Genomic DNA, 24,499 nt, shown 5'->3' with positions numbered 1-24,499 from the left:
ATTATTATTTACCCCCAAAAAAAACAACCCTTTCCCATATTAATTAGTTAAAATCCCATAAAGTAAATATTCTTGCCCCATGGTTTGCAAAATAAAGCATAATAATGTTAACTCAGTTGGATTAATTAATCAAATCGTGATTAATTAAGAGCCAAACCCCCGACGCATTAAAAAGGGGATTAATTAATCACTTGGATTAATTAATAACCTCTCCGCCAGTCATATCACCCCCAATGTAATTAAAGTCTTTTTAATTATCATCGGGCCCCTCCATTAACTCCCCGCCACTTCTCGCTGCCAACTACCGTCCGATCAAACTCCCCACATCCAACAACTCTTGCCCATATCACATAGACCTTTGGGCCGAGTGTTAACCGTGTGATACAAGTGGTTTTGACTTTTCGTCGATGCTATGTGTCACTCAATCTATGGCATCTCACGACCCTCCACCAAAACCATCAACTTTCCTACGGTAGTGTGATGAAAACCATTACCGCTCCTGTTTACCGCCTCCACCAAATGACAAAACGTCCCATCAATTCATTGCCACCAACTGTCATTTTCATTCACCCACCAAAAATCATTGACTTTGTGAATAAAAACAAAAATTTTCATTGTTTTCCTTTTCCCCCAAGAAAGCGACTTCTGCCTTCCATGCACACAAAGAGTATGTGCAGTCTAGCGACTAACTTCCAACCATCAACTGCCATCAGTTTTTGAACTCCATACCACTGCAGACTAATGTGTGCACCCTGGAAGCTTTCATTGTAGCCATTTATCCAGACAGTTGACCAAAAATAGTTATCTACCACATTTCCCCCTCAAAAACCCTATTTTTGTACCGAACTTCCACTAAATTGATTTAAACCCAAATTATTCAGTACAATTATGCTATTTTCTTAGTTCCCAGCTTCCCCAAGAACCTGTTTCCTTGAAAACACAAGAACCAAGGATGGAAGCTTCTGTTTCCCTAAACACTACTCCAATCACCACACCCCATAGGGATTTGGACTACCTCCCTTTGGCCGATAAAGATTTTCAAATCAAAGAACTTACTTTTGATGATAGCCCCTTGAAATTCTACTGCAGGTACCGAGATAATTACCTAAACCACTCTGATAAAATAGGTCTTTGGGAATCCAACTTCCCTAAGTATCAGTTCCCCACTGTCCATATCTTCCTAGACATTGTTCACCAATGCCATGAAAATTACAACCCCAATCTGAGAGTTATAATGTCCCCTAACCAGGAAGTTCTTTTCACCATTACAGCTGAATTCTTAAACGAAATGTTGCAATTATAGCCTGGCCAGAACCTCACTCCCCTTTCCATTGCAGAATTACTTGAGAAATCTACCAAGCTGTCTAATTCTAAAATCAACAAAGTCTGTTAGACTTTCATGGAGGAAAAACACAGGCCCAAAGAACCCCCTCCTTATATCTCAAGCTTCTTTACAAATCTGGGCCAGGATATCATCACCACGATTGCTTGCATTTTGGGTTTTACTACTAGTGAGTATGTAGATGAGTTGACCTTAGCCTTCATGACTATTTTTACCCCTGGTCAACCTCCTGCAGCTAAATTTGACTATGCCACATTCATTGCAGACAAGATACATGACCAATTTATGAGATTAGAAAATGAGAGAGTCTTTAAATATTCCACAGTCTTGTATCATCTTTTTCTTTACTACCAGTCTGATAAATTCCCTTTCTCTGTCCAAAAACTTGATACCAGAGGGAATCCCAGGTCTGTTGTCTTCTGGACTTCAATTTTCCACTATTCATCTTCTTCTCCTTATTCTCATACAAATTTTATTGATCAATTTGTCCATCCTGTAACTACCATGTTGATAGGAATTCCACCTCCTAGAATCAGTGATGATATCAAAAGAATCATTCAATTATCCAAGCAATATAGGGTTGGTGACTGGTATTCATTCCAAAACCATACTGAGATCAGAGTTTGTGGGTGTGAATTGGATCCCTACAAATTGCCCAATATATTCCCATGAGATTATTTGCCCTAGAGTACTACAGGGAAATGATAAACTCTGATGAAATCCACTTCATGAAAGCTAAGAAGAAAGATCTGTTAAGGATAAAATATCACTTACGACCATTTGTTTGTAACAACAGAAAGGCAGGGAAAACAGCAAAAGAAATCTTTGAAAGAATGAGACAGAAAAAGAGTTTCATCTGGCCTTATGATCCCAACAGCTTCATCAGTGACCGAAGACAAAAGCATAAGTTATCTGCCTACATTCATCATAGAATTTGAGAGATAGAACGATATGCAAAGCAAAATGAATGGGTGGAGGGAACACTTATAGAACCAGATATCATACAAGCTGAAGTAGAGAATGTTATGAAAGAGTTAGAAAAAAGACTTGATCTGGATTCTTTTGGACAGGGGCATGTAGAATATTCACAGAGGCCTACATAGGAGCCAAGTGCACAGTCATCAGGACAACCAGAGACTACAGAACTAAGGAGAGATTCAGGGGCATAGAGCGTTTATGAGGAATTGACCCAAACAGAAACAAACATGGGCAATCCTCCAGTATTGCAGATTCCTCTCAATGAGGAATGAAATCAGAAAAGAAGCAGGAGTGAGGCTAGTCCCTCAACAGTGCCATTAGATCAGGTACATGTCAAAAGGACAAGATTGAATCCTTTGTCCGAGCAGGAGTATGAAGAAACCAAAAGTGACACAGTATAGACCATAGTAGCAGGAGAAACACCATCTACCTCCCAAACTCAGGCATTAAGCAGACAACCAAGTGTGGAAGTGTCATCTTTCAGAGCAGCATCAGAACAAAGCTAGGATTTAAAGGGAAGGTATGAAGAGATCAAGACTAGGAATGAGCAGCTCAAAGCTCAATCCTATGCTAAATATATGAAAATGGCTCCCACCAATCAAACAAGGTTGATGTCATCTTTTGACATCAAAGAGGGAAAAATGCATATGAGCTTCTTGAAGCCAATAGTGCAATAGCCACAGTCCATGGCTGATTACTTGAAGACAAATTTTGAAGTTCTCGCTAAAGACATCCACCGAATTGATCAAATTGAGCTCCACAAGCAAATGTGTGAGATGGTCTACTCCACTTTAACCAGTAAAGCCATCATTGCACATCAGCTGCAAAATTATTTGAACAATACTACAACACAATTACAGTTAGAAAAAGCCTCTCCTCAGGCTAAGGACACTAGAATAAAGTCATTAGAAGATATAGTGATTGAGTTGGGTCATAATCCCAAAGATATTAAGGTAGCTGAGAGTTTTATAAAAAAGAAAAATGAAGATATTGCTGCCCTCAGAAAACAACTCAAGCTCCCTCCCCTCATACATCCACAAAATGTAGAAGTCTTTGAGAAACAGAACGAGGATGAACTTATGGACATGGTCCTTAAGTTAAACAAACAGCTGAAAGAAACAGAACAAGAATTGGAAAATGCTTTGCAGTCTAAACAAGGTGAGTTCACCACCATGCCTCAGACTGCAGTACCCATGGTTTCTACAGCAGTGCCATCTACTATTGCATCAGCTTTGGCACCCAAAGTTCCCCTAACAACAGCTCTTCTAGTAACACCAACAGTAGGCACTTCTGAGACAACAGCAACTTCAACACAACAAACAGAGGACTTAATCAAGTCCATGAAAGAAATGAAAATCCAAGCAATTGAGATACAAAAATTAGAAGAAAGAAAGAACAAAAGGATGATTGATAGAATAAAAACTTTAGAGAATGACTTAAAATTTGAAAAGCCTTTAAAAGATATCAGAGAGATTTTATGGACCAATATCATTAATTCCATTAATGATATTTGGTCTTCTATTCATATTATCTTTGAACAAATTGATTTAATGAAGCTAGCTACAGAGGCGATACAAAAGACCAGAGAAGAATTCGAGGAGAAACCTAAAGAGGCAATCCAATTAATCAATTTCTTGAATCGCCAAAGTAGGGAAGAACTAGAAAAAAAGGATATAGAAGACCAAACTGGTACCATCCTTGAAATCAAAAGAGTTTTGACCAAAAATAACTTGATGCTTAACCTAGAAAGAAGATGTCAAAGTATCCAAGAAGACATTGATGAGTTTATGAAAAAATATAAAATTCTGAGAGAGAAAGGACTTCCAAATTTATTGGTCATAAATGACAAACTAATGAGGCATGAAGACTACATTGACATACTGCACCAACAGGCTAGAAATCAAGCTAGATCTTCTTAGTGAAAGAACTACCTACTGGAAAAGTGCTATATGATGGCTTAGAAAACCTTTTTTATATTGAGCATGAAGTGAAACACTTGCTCATAGCTCAACCCAATTTTTCAAAGCACACTTAGGCTGATGAAATATACAGAAAATTGATCATGATGAAGATACCCAATGGAGACTGGTGGGCTGATATGCTCGTAATCCTGTAAGTTACTATGATAACTCTGAGGTAAAAGAAAATATTCACTAAGGTAAAATCTGGTAAACAGGTAAAGAGTATCAGTAAACGGGTAAAGAGTATCAGTAGGGAAATGTAAACAAGAATCCAACACAAAATTACCAAAACAATAGCAAGAGGCAAATTCGAGCTTCAACCTCTAGCTCTTCCATGAAAAAAAGGACAGTAGCGATCAGTTTTACATCTGTCTCTATAATTTTGCAAAATATATTTTGTATTCCCTAGAATAAATCTCATGTAGTTATGAGATATTTTGATCTAATTTTTGTATAAATACTTCTCCATTCGAAGTACTGAGGGTGGCTTCTATAACATCTCTGTAAGTCTATGCTGTAAAGTTAAGAAAGTTGTTGTAATCAAATCTGGATTTTTGTTGGAAAAGGAATGAAATTTGAGGACATTTCATCAGATTCTCGTGTATTCTAATTGCAAATAAGTATTCTATCCTTGTGATTTTATGTATTTTGTATATGTTTCAATGTTTCATGCATCTGAAATCTAACCGGTAAAATAGTCAAAGTATATTAGAATTAGCATTATTGGTCTTTGCTATCAACAATATACCATTAACATGTTTTCTTCTAAACTATTTTGGTAAAGGAATTCTTAGTTTCTCCTCTATCCCTATAGTTTTTCTAATAAGTCCCTGGTATAGGATTCTTAATTGCCTTATGCCGGTTGACGTATCTTCCTTTCCTCTTTCTAATCCTAACTTGAGGATTCTTGATTTCCCTCTAGTTTTGTGTATAATTATCGTCCATTCAAGCCCCAAAGTTTGTTTTTACTTTGTTATCTTGCTTGTTGAAATCCTACCTTAGCAATTTGACTTGATCTAGTGAATTCTACCTGATTGACTTAGCCAAATGGCCTAAAATCCTAGTCTGCCCATTTGTTTCAAAACTCCACCACTCTCAAACAAAACATCCTCACTGAACATTAATACTAGCCTAAAATATTTTTAAACATAGCTAAATCATAAAGAGAGAGCCCTCTCTAAGTACAGATTGGCTAGATTCTGCACTTAAAAGATTGGTTTGTGGTTACCTTGGATCCTTTCCTTCTTCCAATAACTTCAAAGGAAAATATGAGTGATAACAGGATCATTGGTAGTCCATTTCCAACCCATGGTTGGAAAATGAGTGCAGAAACAAACAACGTCGAAGATATATGCGGACATGAAGAATTGAGGAACTGTTGTAGAGGAGGCAGCCCTCATTTGGTGATATTCAAAAATCGCTTCGGCCAAATTCTCAGACAGAATGGTTGCCCAATTCATAATGTGAGAGTTAACACAAGCCTCAATTAATGGAACCGAATTGATCGAGAATTTGGAAATATAAGGGAGGCCATACAATCTACATAGCATAGAGGTTGCAAAATTATAAGGATTGGTCAAAGAAGAAATGGGGTACATACCTGCTTTATCATGTTTTAATTTATTGTCTCTTCTCCTCCATTCCTGTATCATTTGAAATGGGTGCTCCTTTTCCTTTACAAACTTAGCAACAAACTATTTATCGTAGATGTCTTGGGCATCAGGCAGCTTATACATTTGTTGTAAATCTTTGGCTTTGAAAGAACCCAAAGACCGTATTTTTAACTGTCTTGATAAGTCTATATTCAACTTCTATATTCTCTAGTACCCATCTTATCATATCTGTGTATGGCAAGAGTCTAGCCCTTGCTGCTATTCAATGAACGAAAGAGCATGCAACGTCTTTGAAATGCACTCTTGACGGTTCTGTGTTGTCAAGAGTTGGCCGAATGTTTGTTACTTCAGGGTTTTAATTCCCTAGCGTAGTGTAGATAGTCTACCATGTAGTGGCACCTCCATCTGCAGTGCATACTATATCTGTAAAGACGGCCGACATCTTTGTGCTTTCAGTTTCTGTAATAGACTGCTTGGTATGCTTCTACATCACCTTTCAAATGGACATTGTTTGAGTGGACTTCCTATTAAAACCAACAACAATTAATTGTTGCATTAAATAAAAGATTTGATGAAATGACTGGAATTTGTGGGAAAAGATCTGGGACTGAGTTCAACATTAATCAACCATAATGAACACCATGATTAAATCCATAGGGATGATAACCGTATTAGCTCATTTATACCTGGCTTGTGTCCGACTCAAAAAACTTATTAAACATCTGTCAAATCCGTCGCATCAGATATTTAAGCTATGGCATGAATGAAACTTTGTTTGATGGATCTTACAATCTGAGATATGCGATATTACAAAATCGCAAGATCGCAATATCAAGGTTTTGATAGATAACATTTAAGCTGCTGACATAATATCCTCTGATGTGTGATATGCGATCGGGATGTCACATACAAAGTTCAATTGCAAGTCACATGTCAGTATTTTTTTAATGTGCTTAACTTTGCTACTAAGGAATTATGCGATTTGCAATTTACGATGAAGAGTTTAATATGTTTTGAAAGGGTTTTTTGAAAAGTGACAATTTTCTAAAAGTTGGCATTTTATTCTCAAAGAGGGGAAAACTTTATTTAAAAGGGTCCCTATTTGTATTATACATAATAAAAATGGGGGGTTGTTGCATAACACAACAATTTATGATTCACTTGGGAGAACCAGCGATCTATGATTAGTTTCTTTTAAATTTCTCAAACTTTCAAAACAAGAAAAATTGAGAAAAAATAAGAATTGTATGATTCATAAATTAACAGTGTCTCTATGGAATATAAAGTATTTACCTATCTCACTTCTTTTCTTACTCAACTCTTTAGGTGATAAAACATGAATGTCTGTATCAGTCAATACTTAGATTTATAAAGATAAATTAGGTATTCTCTTAAAATTGGCTTTATAGATTTTTACTCATTTATCATAGACAAAGCCTCTGCTACTAGCAGGTGTTCATAACCTCGATAAGGTTATCTTTTAACCAGAATAATTCATAGTCCCATCTAAAATTGATTTCTAATTTCAAAATTTAATCAAAATTTTATTCAACTTCCTTTTACTTGGAACTTGTCTCTTTTTTATGGTGCTTTTCTCTTTAAATCTCCTTAAAAGCCATTGTCTAGGCTTGGTGACCTGATGGTACAACATCATTCGCTGGTTGTAATTTAAACTGAACAAGCTAGATCTTGATGAGACCCCTTGTCTTTTGATTGTTTTAATCAAGATTTATTACCCTGTTATGATATGTAGTCTTGGTAATATCAGTCTAAATTATTTTCTTGTGATCATGATAAACAAGCTCGTGATGAGACTTATTATCTTTTAAGTTTTTTGGATATTTTTAATTACGTTGTGAAAAAAAGAAAATTTTATCAAAATGGGTGAATCATTGGCTCATTTAAGAGTTATGGATGATAATTATATAGTTGGTAAATACCTTTTTGCAGAGAATCCTTGCTAAGTTACTCCTTCTTTTCTTGACTGGCACAAAACATCTATACTCTATAAAATGAAGAGTCTTTTCAGAAGCTAAATGTCTTTAGTAAATTCAAAATTTTCCCAAATAAATAAGGTTTATTCAAATATCATATTTATAATTATCCTTTTACTCTTCTTATTTATAGAAGCGAGAAAAATCAAGTAAATTATCAAAAATTTTAAATTTTGAACAACCAAAAGAGATGCTATTCAATCTTTATTTTCCTAAAACTTTAAAATTTTAAAACTAACGTTTATCTTCTAAGAAAAGTATTTTTTAATAATTTTCCCGTTTACAGGTAAAGAGTCTTTTCTACCTGACAAATCTTGTAACAAAAAGGTGGATGGGCCTAATTTCTCTATGATTTGAAATGGACCAAGCCACAGTCTTTGGAATTTGGTATGTTTCCCTTTTTCCTCATGTGCTTTATCCCATTTCAAAACAAGATCTCCAATTTCAATAGTTCTTGGGCTGGTCGATGTTGTATCAAATGAAGCTTTAACTATTTGTTGATGATGAGCATGTGTTGCTTTACCTTTCTCCCTCCGTTCTTCTAATTTAAGGATTTGACCATGTCTAAGTTGAAGAGAGGAAGAAGGGTTTTCATCAATAAACTAAACTAAAGCAAGAGATGGTATTGTTATGTTAGTGGGTAGAATTGCTTCTTTCCCATAAACCAATACAAATGGAGAAGTACCTATTGAGGTCTTCTGAGTGATTCTATCTACCCAAAGAGCAAATATTAGTGCTTTATGCCAGTTCTTATGATTTTTCTTTATAGTCCATTTGATAATTCTAATCAGGTTCTTATTTGTAGTTTCATCTAGAGGGTTACCTTGCAGATAATGGTGAGCTGAGAATTTAAGTTTAAAAACACTTTTCAAAGCAAACTCTACCATAGAATTTCCGAAGAAGTAAGATGCATTATCAAACATTAAAGCTGATGGGAGGCCAAACCTAGTAATTATAAACTGATCAATGAAATCCGTAATGCTTTGGGTGTTAACTACCTTCAATAGGATAGCTTCTACCCACTTTTTAAAATAATCAATTGCAGTTAGAATATACTTATGATGTTTGGAGGAGGTTGGATTTATTTCACCAATAATATCTAACCCCCATTGTTCGAATGGTTGTTGTATATTTACTAGCTGCAACAGGAGTGCTGCTTTCCTTTCTCTTCCTGTTGCGGTTTGACATACTTTGCATTTCCTCGCATATTCGTGTGCATCTTTGAAAAGGGTTGGCCAATAGAACCCAACATGCAGAATTTTATGTGCTGTGGTATTTCCCCCAAAATGGCCTCCAACTGGCCCGTCGTGTAATTCTTGCATTACCTTTTTAGCTTCATGTTTCTCTAAACATATTAATAATAAAACATCATAGTTTTTTCTAAATAACACATTATCATTTAGTTGATATTGATTTGATTTAATCCTTAGAGCACACTTAGCTATATAATTGAGATATAATGGAGCATGTCCATTTTTCAAGAAATATTTCAGATTAGCATATTGTGATTCAGAATCATTGAGGCTTACCTCAGATAATTGCACTTCAGTAGATTGATCGTCCTTTGTTGGTAAATGAGAGGCTCCATTAGCATTCTGAAAAAACCTTGACCTCTAATAATTTTAGTGGGATGTATTTCTACATCATATTGGTGAAGTGCAGTAACCCAATTTTCTCTCTTTTCTCCTACTTCTCATTGGATTAACAACTTCCTTACAACAGGGTAAGGGACTATTATCTTAGTGTGTGTTTTTAGGAGGAAAGGTCTGAACTGTTTTAAAGTTTTAAATTACAACAAAGGCCTGTTTCTCCACAGCTGAATAATTTAGTTCAACACCTTGTAAGTTAGAAATAAAGAATGAAGTCAGTGCTTCCACATTTTGGATCATTTAGCTGTGTCAAAACTGTCGCGTAAGAGGTATCAGAAGAGAATGTGTATAAGACAAATGGTTTTAGGAAATTGGGGTTGTTAAGGAAGGAGCCTCAATGATGGATTTATTTATTAACTCAAAAGAATCTTTCTCGCCTTTCCCCATTTAAAAGTTTCAATTTTTTGGATCATTGACTGTAGGGGTAAGACGATTTGAGAAAAATCAGGAATAAATATTTTTACAAAATTAGTTTGTCCTAAAAATGATTGCATTATTTTTTTGTTATGAGGTAGGGGAATGTTTTCAATTTCATGAATCCTATTTGGATCGATATAGATTCCTTTCTTAGATACCACGAATCCTAATAATTTACCTTCTTCCAAGGCGAAATAAGATCTTTTAGGATTCAAAGAAATGCTAAATTTCTCACATCTCTCAAAGATTTGGTTTAGGTGACTAATATGGTTGTTTCTATTTTAGAATAGGTAGAGATGTAATCTAAATATATTACAACTGAATTGTTGATTAGTCCTCTAAAATTTATGTTTATAGCACGTTGAAATGTAGCACAAGAATTAATCAATCCAAATGGCATTTTTTGATATGCATATGTTCCCCACTTGGTTCTAAATGTAGTCTTTAATCTATCATCTGGATGAACCATAATTTGATTGTAACCTGAAAATCCATCAAGAAAAGACATCAATTCAGAACCTGCAACTGATTGCAGAATCTACTCCATGGTAGGCAAAGGAAAATTATCTTTTTGGTATTCTTTATTCAAATTTCTAAAATCTATGCAAATCCTAATGTCTCCATTATTCTTTCTAACAAGAACCATGTTTGACACCCATTTTGAATGCCTTATAGGGAAAATGATTTTGGCTTTAAGCATTTTATTAAGTTTAGACTTAATTTGACTTTCTAAGTTCAGGTTGATCTTCCTAAGGTTCTGTTGGGCAGGCTTGTCATTTGAAATCATGGGTATAGTATGTTGCATTATAGAAGTATCATATGTCTTGAGATCTGAATACTCCCAGGCAAAGACACTTTTATATTTTCTTAGAAATTTAATGAATGACATCCTTTCATCGAGTGTTAAGCCCAAACCTAGGTTTATGTTTTGAGGTTTATCAGGTGTACCAAGATTAATCAACTCGAATCTTAGAGTGGAACTCTGTGTTTTTGAATTGGTAGTCTTTTTAACCTATCTTTTAAATCATAGATATCTTCCATATTGACTACAGATTTGGGAATTGGATTTGCATCTTGTTTATTTTCAAACTGTAGGTCATGTTCATTTTCGTCTACAATTTGACCTTCATAAGATCCATATGATGAAATAAAGTCGATTATATCTGAATCATGATTAAACACTCTCCAATTTGTTATGTTATTGTGGATGGAAGGCCTAAAAATCAACTCAATTGAAAATCCTTTTGGACTAAATTCTTCTAATGGTATCAATTTAGATGCTACATTGGCAAGTAAATTAGCACTTGCCTTTTGTAATCTAGGGATTGTTGAGATATTGAATGCAGTGAGATGAGAAGTGAGGTTCTGAGCTAATGTTTGATAATGTTTCAGGTGTTCAGAAATACAATGCATTGTGTTCCTGACTTGCTTAACAATTATTTTAGAGTCCCCATATACCTACAAATATTTAACGTTTAATCCAATGGCTTTGTACAAGCCTTAAATCAATGCTTCATATTCGGTAGTATTGTTCGTGCATTAAAATTCAAGTCTACAATCTAGCATTGTTTTTTCTCCTCGTGGATTGATTAAAATGGAACCTGCTCCTACACCATCATCTAATTTTGAACCGTCAAAGTATAGAGTCCGAAATAAAGAATGATCTAAAGTTTTATTACTAAAATTAGTACATTTAGAAGTGTCTGATAGAGAGAAATTTTCAACCTAAAAAGTAACAATATTTTCTGGGAAAGGTGAGGTTTGGGCATTGAATGAGCCAAGGAATGATTTAGTAGAATAAGTTCCAATAATATTATTAGTGAAAATCATCGACTCGTTTGCTCCTTCTAATTAAGTGACTTTATGTTTCATGAATTTTTCACGATCAACTATAATTTGATTTGGTTTACCATTATATGGTAACCACATGTGTGACAAATCAGTTGTGAAATATCCATGTAGTTTCTTAGACCAATCCCTACTTAAAATTAGACCATAAAATTCAGGGATGTCTGCTACTAAGACATCAATGACTTGCAGTATCTTTGGTTTGGATGATAATCTAATTGATACTGATAACATTTCTCCAACAACCTCAACTTTTTTTTTTATCTAATTGGGCTATAAGCACAATAGACCTTTGATTGGTAACTTTAAGTTTCGTGCACACAGATCTTGGCATGATATTCGAAGAAGCTCCTGAATTGATGAGACAATTATGAACATTTTTATTAAAAATTTCATAAGTCAAAACGAAAGGAGGAGTGTGAGACTTAGATCTATCACCAATCAACACAAGATTGTCTGGGATTACCTTGTTTGAAGGTGAGGGAGGTTTCTGCGTACCTTTGTGAGCTTGGGCTATAACCGGTGGTGGCATGGGATCTACAGGAACTGCCTTAAGCTCTCTCAGTAAGATTTTCTGCTGCTTTTTCAATTTGGTCATTTCATATAATGAAATGTTTGCTTTAGTCTTTTTCATGTCTTCAACTATATTGTATTCCATTGTATCTGAAACTATTAGAGTTTTAGAAGTATCTAGGGCAATAGGATCAATTTGAACAATTTTAGATATTTTTATTCATTGTTTTCTCCTTTGTGGGAGGAGATTTCTATTTCTGAACTGGTACAATTGATTCAGCAGATGTTTTTGTCCTTGTAGATACGGGCATAGCTTCTCTTTCTTCCTCGGTGGGAAGAATAAAGTCCCATAACCCATTCATGTCGACTTCCTCTTCAGGTTCTATTTCTTCTTCAACTGCTGAGGCATATTCAACATCTTGATCTGATTCGAAACTTGAAATCACATTCTGAGGTTGAGATGGCGAAGCAGGACTTCTATTGTATGGTCGATATGGTTTCTTAGGAACTAAAGATTTAGCTACTTGTTTCTTTATTTCAATCATATCATTCGACATTGTTTTCAAGACTTTTTGAAGAGCTTCGAGATCAAATGCATCCTTTGGGGTTTTCTTTTTTGATTCTTGGGTAAAAGTCACCTTTTTAGATTTCGTATTTTCCATCTCAGATCGTTTTTCTAAGGCTAAAATTCTCTTTTCTACAGGCAGGGCTTCTTTCATTTTTTTTGAGAGAGTAGCCTTATTGGATCTATCTATGAAAATGGCTATATTAGAAGGCAAAGAAGAAATGTACCACTCTATTTGTACATCAACAACAAGTTTATAGTAGCTGGGATTTTGTTTAATAAACTGTTAAATCTCGAGTTGAAATCTTTGATCCTTTCACCTGATTTTTTTTTTAAGCTAGAGAGCATTGATTACAGGTGCCTTGGTTCTATCATCTCCAAATTTTGCAAGAAACAGTTGTTCAAAGTTACCCAGTTTGTTATAGTTCCTGTTGGAAGAGAAAAGTACCATGATCTTGCAGATCCTTTAAGAGTATAGGGAAACAATCTCACTACAATATCTTCATGTGCAACCCCATTCAAATTCATGGCCAACATAAAATTGTTGATGTGTTCTTCAGCTGGAAGACCATCATCTGGATTGTATTTGGGTAACCATTTCTCTGGATGATCTGGGAGAGGATGTGGGTTTGCAAACAACACAGCACCAGGATTAGTCCAAGGCTGATTAGCCATAACTTGAGTTAGGATTTGAGAAGATATAGAAGCAGATCCAAAAGTAGTGGGTATGGATGTAGAACTTACAATTGGACTAGTACTACTTGTGGTAGCACTAATTGTTTGAGTAGAAGAAATGGAAAGATGAGAGGATGTGAATGGAGGTGTAGTGAATGAAGGAGTAAATGGAGGGGAATTTGATATGACCTCACTTGTATCTGACTTAGATCTAGACACAGGAACTTTCTTATGCTGTGAATGTATTGGAAACTCAAAGGGAGGTATTCCAAGTTTATCACTTTTTTATCGTGTTAGGATACCAGTTTCTCTGAACAGAGAAGTAATACTTTCTTCAGAAACTTCGGGTTTATCAGGCTTCTCAACAGAAATAGATATTCATTCTAATTTATGAACTAATGATTGAAGTTCAGGAGATTATGGATTATGATTTGAAGAAGGTAATTGTCGATATACTTCAGGAGATGAGGGGGAATTTTTTACAACTTCTGATTTCTAAGTGGGTGACATAAAACGTGATCGAGAAGCTGTAGAATTTTTTGAGGGGGATTGACTCTTATGAAGGCTTCAAGTTTGAGATTTAATTTTATATGCCATTCATGGTTGGGGCCCTCCTTCTAGCTCCAAAAATGTTGAGGCCTCAGAAATCTATGGCAACAACAAAGGGGGATAACCACCCGGTCTGCACCTTAGAGCAGCTCCTTTTCCATTTGGGATAGTGGCTTCGATTGGATATGATGGGACTAGTTTTCCAGTGTTTTGGGTTTATATGATTTGTGGGATTTTCCTAATGATTTGCAAAAGAATGACTAGAAATTAACACAACTTTATTCTAATATGCAAAACTTTGAAGTAAATCTATTTAATCTAACCCAGGGTATTGCTAGTTTTATGTGATATAAAAGGATGTCTATGTAATCTATGATGATATAGATCAATCGCAGACTATATAGAGTTAATATATTATAATATGATTCCTTTGAGAAAATAGTTAATCAAAATAATTGTGAAAAACACGTCACATATTCTAATGATCATATATAAAACACAACATTCTCTATTCTGTTATCGTACAATAGTGAAACTGATACTACAAACAGAGACTACATATTTCATAAATAATTCATGAAAGATAAGCTTATCACTAAAACTAGAACAGGGATTTAGCAAACATGATAATAGTACCAGATGTGTACTGTTCTGCTCATTTGACTAGTGACAATAGGCCATAATCAATCTTTTACCAATAAGCATCTCAAAGAATACAATAGTGCATCAATAATGATCAAAAAAAAGATATTTGATTGAAAATACCATGTTCTATGATTCCATCAAGACATCTACAAACTTATGACAACACATTCTTGGTAAATGCTCTTAATAAAATTATGGACCCTTCTCTAAATGCATGAGAAGGGTTTAAATACTATTCTTAATTCACTAAAAATAACTTATACAAAATATCTATGAGGAGGTTTCAAACAACTTTCCTCGTTCCTAGTATCCAACTTTCCAAAAATAAAACTGCTCAAAAATGACTTAGGTCTTCATTGATTAATCACTACTACCAGATTTGCCTCTCAGCTCACAAATATCAGACATTGGCCTAACTTGTGGTGGTATCCCAAATTGTGTTTTCAACTGCCTTACAAATATAGCTTCATGTAAAGGTGGGAGAATTCTCTGTACCGAATCCAAGGATCTATTCAAGGTCATGATCTGACTGTGTGGTTTGACCAAAAGTTGCCATACTACTTCCCAGTCGATTTTTAATAGCCCCTCAATTGTTTCCTTCTGTAGCTGACTCTTATTCTTCCAATTCTCGTTTAATGTTTTAAGATCAGGAAGTGTTTTTGGATCAGCCTCCTTTATGAGGTTGGAGGTGTGCAACATGTGATTTATTGTTTTGACAATGCTTTTGGAAATACCTAATGCTCTGGCTATTGCTAGTTCGCCCTGTTTCACCTGTGAGTCCCAATCATTGAATATAATATCCTTATGCCTTTCATTGATTTTCGGGAGACTTGAACTTTTCCCTTCATTTGACTCCTGCCATTCAATATAATCAGAGATCGTAGAATTTAGTTCACTGACTCAATTATTTGATGAATAATGATGTTTGTGAATTGTTCACTAGCATTCAGAGGTGGAATGATATTTGATATGTGTTGGAGGAAGAGCTGATTTTGCTTTGTCAGTACAGTATTTAGTGTCAAAGCCTTATTGATAACTTCCTCTTTAGTAGGAATATCCTTATATTTTTCTAGGTCACTATTTAACTCCTCAATCTGTTTGCTTTTAGTAGATAAGTCATTTTCATGACTTACCTTTAGTAGTTCCATATCTTGTTGTAGCTTATGTATCTATTCCTCTGGTTGACGGTTTATGCTGGCTCTTTCTTCATCTAACTGTCGCAGTAATAATGCGATCTGGTCATCCTTTTCTTTAATCAAAATAGAGACTTCGATTTCTTTGCCGACTGTTGCTGTAGCATAGGCTCCGAAAAATTGAGATAGCTGAGTCAAATGTTCAGTCAGATTTATTTGTGTGTCCTTCCATAGGACATCCATAAATTCATGTTCTGAGGCAGTTTCGGTTCTCCTCCTCTTGGTCTGTCTTTTCACAACAACATTATGAAGAGGGCTGTAAAAGATGTCTAGAGGGGGGATATATGTTACATTCAAAACAATTTCAGTAGTTGGATCTGTAGGGATTACCTTTGTATCTTGGAAACTTCTTTTTGGACCTTTAGTAGTCACTACTGCTATTTTCCCTAGCGTGGTCTGAAATCCTATAGTTTCTTGTGTTGTTGACATCTTAGGGGTATCCTGTAGTTTCTCATTGAATGCATCCTAAAACTTTTCCAATTCATCTATTTCTGCTTCCTACTCTCATGACGTGCTTGGCTTATTCTGCTTCTGAGATTTGGTTTCAATTATATGATCAGTAATCCAAAATTCTTATGGGAGGTATTCTAACGTCTGTCATCTAAACTCATGGAATTTTTTGAATTTCTTTGGGTCGAACTTTGTCTTGGCTGCATTCAAAATCTGCTCAAAGTCCTCAATAGATTCGAGTAAATCTTCAAAGTCATCAACTTCATGAGTTACAGGTCTAATATTAACTGAAAGGGTGATTTTTTTTGCTATATGTTGTGGATCAAAAGGCCTAGCCAGTAGAACGAGGAGCTTCAATGATTTCATGTTCTGATACTCTTTATATGCATGACCATAGTTAAGAAGGGTAAATGACCCATACTGAAGGGGAAAATTTGGCCATAAATATTTCTTCATTTCCCCCAATGTTTTTGTGAGGCCATTTCCTACTGTTTGGTATGCTACCTCTCTTGCTAGTAATTTATCCGATACATACATAGGGAGGACATGTGGGAAGGCTTGGATACCAAATATCCTGATATAAGATAAGGATTCTTCAAGAAAATACCTTCCAATCGCTTGAAGGTTTGTGATAGCTTCTTTTGTGAATCTTGGACATCTTCTGTTAAAAACTAACTGATGTAAGGGAAGAACAAATCCCTGGAATAATTGGTGAAAATGTGGAATATATTCTCGTTCCCACATTTTCTTATAACTTAGGAAGATAGGAGTAGGATCAATGGTAGTCCATTTCAAACCCATGGTTGGAAAATGAGTGCAGAAACAAACAACATCAAAGATATATGTGGACATGAAGAATTGGGGAACTACTCTAGAGGAGGCAGCCCTCGTTTGTCGATATTCAGTAATTACTTTGGCCAAATTCTTAGACAGAATGTTTGCCCAATTTATAATGTGAGAGTTAACACAAGCCTCAATTAATGTATCCCAATTGATCGAGAATTTAGAATTATTAGGGAGGCCATACAATCTACATAGCATAGAGGCTACAAAATTATAAGGATTGGCCAAAGAAGAAATGGGGTACATACCCGTTTTATCTAGTTTTAATTTATTGTCTCTTCTCCTCCATTCCTGTATCATTTGAAACGGGTCCTCGTTTTCCTTTACAAACTTAGCAACAAACTTTTTATCGTAGCTTATACATTTGTTGTAAATCTTTGGTTTTGAAAGAAGCCAAGACTGTATTTCTAGCTATCTTGATAAGTCTATCTTTGACTTTTGTATTCTCTACTACCCATCTTATCATATCTGTGTATGGAAAGATTCTAGCCCTTGCTACTATTCGGTGAAGGAAAGAGCACACAACATCTTTGAATTGTAATCCTGACGGTTCTGTGCTGTCAGCAGTTGGCCAAATGTCTGTTACTTCAGGGTTTTCATTCTCTAGCATAGTATATATAGTCTGCCATGTAGTGGCACCTCCATCTGTAGCACATACTATATCTGTAAAGATGGATGGCATCTATGTGCTTTTAGTTTCTATGATAGATTGCTTGGTATGCTTCTACATCACCTTTCGAATGGATATCATTTGAGTGGAGTTCCTATTAAAACCAACAACAATTAATTGTTGCGTAAAATAAAAGATTTGATGAAATGACTGGACTTTGTGAGAAAAGATTCGGGAACGAGTTTAGCATTATTCAACCATAACGAACACCATGATTACATGCATAGGGATGATAACCGTATTAACTCATTTTGACCTGACTTGCTTCCGACTCAAAACACTTATTAACATCTGTCAAATCTGTCGCATAAAATATTTAAGTTATAGCACGAATGAAAATTTGTTTGATGGATCTTGTGATTTGCGATATCGCAAAATCGTAAGATCGCAATATTGAGATATCAAAATATCAGGTTTTTGATAGGTAACATTTAAGCTACTGACATAATATCCTCCGATGTGCGATATGCGATTGGGATGTCGCATACAAAGGTCAATCGCAAGTCGCATATCGGTATTTTTTGAATGTGCTTAACTTTGCTACCAAGGAATTATGCGATTTGCGATTTGCGATGAAGGCTTTAATATTTTCTGAAAGGGTTTTTGAAAAGTGATAATTTTCTAAAAGTTGGCATTTTATTCTCAAAGAGGGGAAAATTTTATTTAAAAGGGTCCCTATTTGTATTATACATAATAAAAATGGGGGGGTTTTTGCATAGAACAACACTATCTTGTTCTGCCTTTAAACTCCTCTTCATAACCTACATTTCCTATTCTATCTCTGCCAAAATAGCCAGTCCAATCAATACCCTGTTCAGTGGATCACTCCAACTAATAGGATTACTAAAACTCTGCTTGAAAAGTGCCTCAAATGGACTTATCTTCAAGGACTCCTGATAGCTATTATTATATGAAAACTATATCAGTGGAAGATACTCCTCCCACTTCCTCTACTGATGCATGCCATACATCCTCAATATATCCTCAATAATCTTCTTAACCCCCTTGGTCTATCGATCTATCTGTGAATGATAAGATGTAATGAAATCCAACTTGTTGATGGTGTTGGAAATCCATCAACCAAGTGGGTATCCTCGATGTGAAGTCCCAATTTGACCTCACACCATTTGGAATAAGAGCCCCATTTAGAGTATCGCCTCAGTTTCCATGTATTCTTATAGATTTTCCTTAGATTTAGTTATCGGAAAGAGAGAGAAGTGTGTATGTGCCTTTGAGAAAAGCAAGTAAGTGTGCCTGGTGAATGTTCGGTTATAGGTGTATCAAATTTCTTCTATTGCAGAGGGAGGAAAGGTGATAATCTAAGAGAAAGGTAATAATACCACTCTACTAGAGGTGCACACAATAAAAATGATAATTTCCTAACACCAATCATAATAATCCACATAGATGCGGCAATTGTTACAACCATTACGACACATTTTCAATTAGATAAGTACTAAAATAACTAAAATAATTCAACTACTTTAGTACAGGTGAAAGAAAACATGAATCATAAATATTCACAGAACATTCTTACAAATATTCACAATCCATGCATGAAAACATGTCATCCATGAGGCTTCAATTATTAAGTAAAAGTCCCAAGATACATGAATAAAATGAACATCACTAGCTCCAATAGTTGATCATTGGAGCCATGACTTTCTCAATGAAAGTACTAACTTTGTCTCTCTCACACCTTATGGGAGATGCCAAGGTGAAAATTCCTTTACTTATACAATGAGGGTGTATATATAACAAATGAGGTGACCATTCACCTCCCTTGTGACACTTGGACTACTCTGATGATTGTTTGACTTCTCCATGACTCTTTGACTTCCTAAATGAATTTTCACATTACATGGATGGCTCTTTAACTTCAACTTCTACAATTCATTTTCCAATGTTGAATTACATATTTCATAAAATGATGCGTAAGATGATGATTGATGACATGAGATGACATCACACTAGTGACATGGACTACATGATGACATGGCAGTGTCAAGTCACTCTTTGTTGTTGCTTCCTTTCTGTCTGCTTGAAAGATGGAACATGCTCTTCTTCTTCCTTCTCCTCATGAGTTGAAGATAATGAGTCTCCAATGTGGTCTTGGTCTTTAGCTACTGTTCCAAACCAATGTCCCTTTGTTTTCTCTTAATGGATCAAATTTTATTTCTAGCTACAAGGGTATCTTCTAGCATGGTCTCCTTCTCCATCTCCTTCATCATCATTCTATCATGACATAATAAAATACCCGCAACTAAAAACCACTCATGAAAATATGAAATTAGCCCAATAAATCCATAACCTAAGATGCTTTATGAAATCACTTGTTAGGGATGGAACCAATGATTGATTGAGTGAATGACTCAAGGATTGCACAGTTCCAGAGGCCAAGGTCTACGACTAAGGCTTGAGACTGCGCGATGTGTAGTTTAGGATGGCCAGGGTTAAAGGATTGTCCAGTTAAGGGACTCAAGGACTCAGGCTAGAGGCTCGAGCCTTGAGACTACAAAATATGTAGTTGAGGAGGTTTAGGCAGAGGGACTACGCTGTTGAGGTACTCAAGGGCTCAAATTGGAGGCTTGAGGCTTGAGACTATGCAGTGCATGGTTTAGAGGGCCTAGGATAAGTGAATGAGTTGTTGGGGAACTCATGAGGTCAAGATTTAGGCTTGAAGTTGACCAATGAGAAGTTCTAGAGGGAGAGCAATCTCAAGGATTGTGCATTTACAGAACTCAAGGTGTCAGGAAGGAAACTTGAGGCTTGACACTGTGCAGTATGCAGTTAAGGCTAAATGGGAGGCAGATATTGCAACGTTCTCAAGCTCAAGGGTCAAAGATGGGCATTGTGACTGTGAAATGCACAATTCCACGAGGAAAGGTCAGGGGTTCAGGATTCAGACTACATAATACATAGTTTAGGAAGGGTGAGTGAGGTCAAGTTTTCAGGGAGTGAAATTTTCTAGATGAGGCTAAATGTGGAATTAGTGAGCCAAAGTGAACAACTAAAAAACTTGAGCATGATCACCCACTTAAAAAAATTGAAGACACAACATTTATTAGTCATAATACATGAAAAACATATTTCCCTTGATGTGACGGCATTGTGATGAATTTCCCCAAGTGCAAGACTAAAGATACACTTTGTGACGACAGTGATGACATAAGTGTGACAATGCGTGAAACTTTGGAAATGAGTGCAAAAATTGCCTGCATGATAAGAACAACTCATTATCACAAACATTTCCCCTTGAAATGAGCCAAAACTCTACATTATGTGATAAGCAATGATTCTCACGCCAAAAGATGACACTTGCGATATGAGAAGAAAAGTGTGAACTACACTTGGTATATGCAACCAACGACAAAAGAAACACATGCCGGGATGTATATAACATAAAAATGACACTAATTAAAGTGAATGCAAGTAAAAATGACATTCATAAGCATGAAAACAATACATGCGAAGATGAAATCATGCAATAGGTTATAGTTGAAGAAACTCACCCAGATAGAAGTACGATCACAAACAAAGTGAGGGACTATCAATGATAGGGCACACTGACTACTAGCATGGGTTGAACATTATAGAAGCACTATCTTAGTGGAATGTGCCATGCCTGTTCAAGCGTGTGTTAAGGAATTCTTTCATGAATTCATTACGGATTGAGAATGTGTGAGTAGGTGACTTCGACACTTAAGAACTAGAAGCAAGCTCAACTACTTAATAAAGCATCAATTGATCAAGAAGTGACTATGGTATGACAGACTACAAGATCCACATTAGGCTCCAAAGTTCAAGTGTAAGAAAAAATTTGGAGGGTGTTTGTCACAGCAACAACACTTTGTGACACACTGGTAGAACTTGAAATTCTCTTCCTTGGTCAATTATTTTATGTAGGGTCTAGTTCTTCCAGGAGTATTGATTCATCGTTTAGATTACCATGGCTTCCCAACTTACCCTATGCATAAAATTAGTCCCCTTAATTTCTTTACTCAGTTAAACATAAAAATAAGGTCAATGATCACACAATGTTTTGAATCAGGAGAGGATAATGAAGTTTACGAGATTTAGATTTTTAGAGTGTATTTTTTTATCTCTAGTGTTGCTCAGCTGCTAGCAAGCCCGGACAGTACCCTGACAGAGTCACTATAAGAACATAAACATTACTACACTACCAATGAGCCTGGGTGATACCCCGACAGAGTTGATTGCTTCACGTCTTTATGCAGGAAGCCTTTCTCTTCTTTCACCTTTATTTCTATATTTATATAGGACTGTGCATAGGCACTTATTGATTTCATGGGCGGAATAGGGATCCCAAATTATTGAGAGGAAGAGAGGTTGTTCCTTCAGAGAAGAATATAAAGACCTCTAATTTAGGTTTGCTCATTTAGATTTTCTCCTTCTGCTTCTCTACTTGATTTGATCAACCTTAAAACATTGAAACATATAGACCTGAGTGTAGGCATGAGGTTTCTAGAATAGACATGGAGATCATTGTTTGACATAAGGATTTCCTTTCCCAAGGATCATATTTCCATTGGCATATCATCAACCAAAATGTGTAACAAAGACAAGGAAGGAGGATAGAGAGTTAGCTAAATGTTGTTATATCACAAAGCACTTTCCTGTTTTGCCACAACGTCCTTCTAGCCCAAATAGGACACCCTTGATGCAAAGTAAAATTAAACAAAACATGAAAAGTGATAAGAGACAACATGAAAACAAAAATAAAAAAGGTGAAGCAAATGGAGGCTAAACCAAAAACAAAGCGAAACAAAAAGAGAGACTACAAAAATGAGTGCAGGATGCATGTGCAGAGGAAACTAATATGCATCTAGGCCTACTCCTAACCTAACTATCTAGAATGTCAGGGTCACGTGTAATGAAATTTCCAATGCAGCCACCATAGCTGCTCCTCACCTGCATAAAAAAAAATTGAGTAGTTAAAACAAAAAAAAAATGTGTAATGTAAAAGATAAGAGTTTGAATATCTTGCACCAAAAATTGAAGGTGTTGCTTGTCATAAAAAATATGTGTCATAGCCACTACTTCTACCCAACTTGAGATCTTAACTTTTTGATGAAGATTATAAATAGACAAACCTTGAAGGTTTGTTGTGAATGTTTTTTCATTTGTGCCATACTTCTTAGCAAGAATGAGAAAATACTAATGCTTGTTATCAGAAAATGGACTTACTAAGTAATATGCTTCTAGGAAATCATAGCTTGGGTCGTGAAATTCAAAACAATCTTCTTGAAAACCCCAAAATCATTGAAAAGATTAATGTTCAATTAGAAGCAAAGGGATGGGATGGGAATCTTGTGAGGGAAAATGGATCTAATCATATTTAGACGGAATTTTAAGACAATGAATACATTACATAACCATCAACGAAGGATGAAGTGCCTCAACTGCTTAGCCAATATCTAGATATTCATATGAGAAACCTTAAAGATCAAAAGAAATGAAACAAATGTCATTGGATGTGTTCATGGGAAAATGGTAAGTTGAATGACAACCATCAGAGACAAAATCATGATCAGACGGACTAATTGAAGCATCAAATTCTGAGTTAGTAATTAACCAAGATGAATCAATTTGAACAACTATGTGAATGCTCTGAACAATAGAACCAACTTCCTCACATGCCAAATGTGAAAAACCATTTTCCTATAACTAGTGACAAATTTCACAAGAATCAAAATCATCAAAATAATTATAAAGGAATGCTAGTATAGAAAATATCTGAAATTAGTGAGGATGTAATGGGCGAAAAAGAGTAACTTGATTCAATAAATAGCTCAAGCAATTGCCAATATTGAAAAGTATTTCTGGTGTCATGAAGGCATTCCCAAGAAAACTAGGAGTTGATTATTCACCATAACACTCAATAGATATGAACTCTTCAGCCAAAGGTGATATTGAAATTGATCAAATTCAAATTTATGCATATTTATGAAAGGTATACACTCCAAACCTAAATTCGATACAGGAGATTTTCATGAGGATGAATTCACTACAAAATTATGATCAGAAACTTGATCTCAAGAAATAGGAAAAGTGTAGCGAGAAATACCAAAGTCCATCAAGGATGAGTTTGCGTCCAGTGAAACAATACAAATGAAAGAATAATGTGAGAAAATCTAGATCTGATATGGTCCAAGAATTTTACTAGGATCACGAGAACCTCACATAACCATCAACGAGAGTTGAAGTACTTTGAATTCCTACTAAGTTGCAGAACTTGGAAAAGCCAGATGAGAACAGTTCATAAACCGAGTCAGATCACAGATTGCATGTGGACAACTGCGACCGATTAAGTTAATAGGATCACGATTATTTGGATGAAAACTATATACATCACTAGTTTGATCATATTTTCCAAATTCATAAAAAAAATTACTCCATTCATAATATTCCTCTAATTGTAATTCTGAGGATGTATGAATTGGAGAAATTTCATGAGCAAGCTGATTTGAAGAGTTGTCTTCCTGCAAAACAATGGATTATGAGGGATGTGTTGTTCCTCCAAGATGATAATGATAAATTGATCATGCTAGAGCATCTAAGATATTTGCTTTG

Source organism: Pinus tabuliformis, chromosome 6 (assembly GCF_031772625.1).
Source record: "Pinus tabuliformis cultivar Carrire ecotype Pingquan chromosome 6, CPIR1, whole genome shotgun sequence".
NCBI lineage: Eukaryota > Viridiplantae > Streptophyta > Pinopsida > Pinales > Pinaceae > Pinus > Pinus tabuliformis.
Note: the sequence above shows the minus strand (reverse complement) of the source record.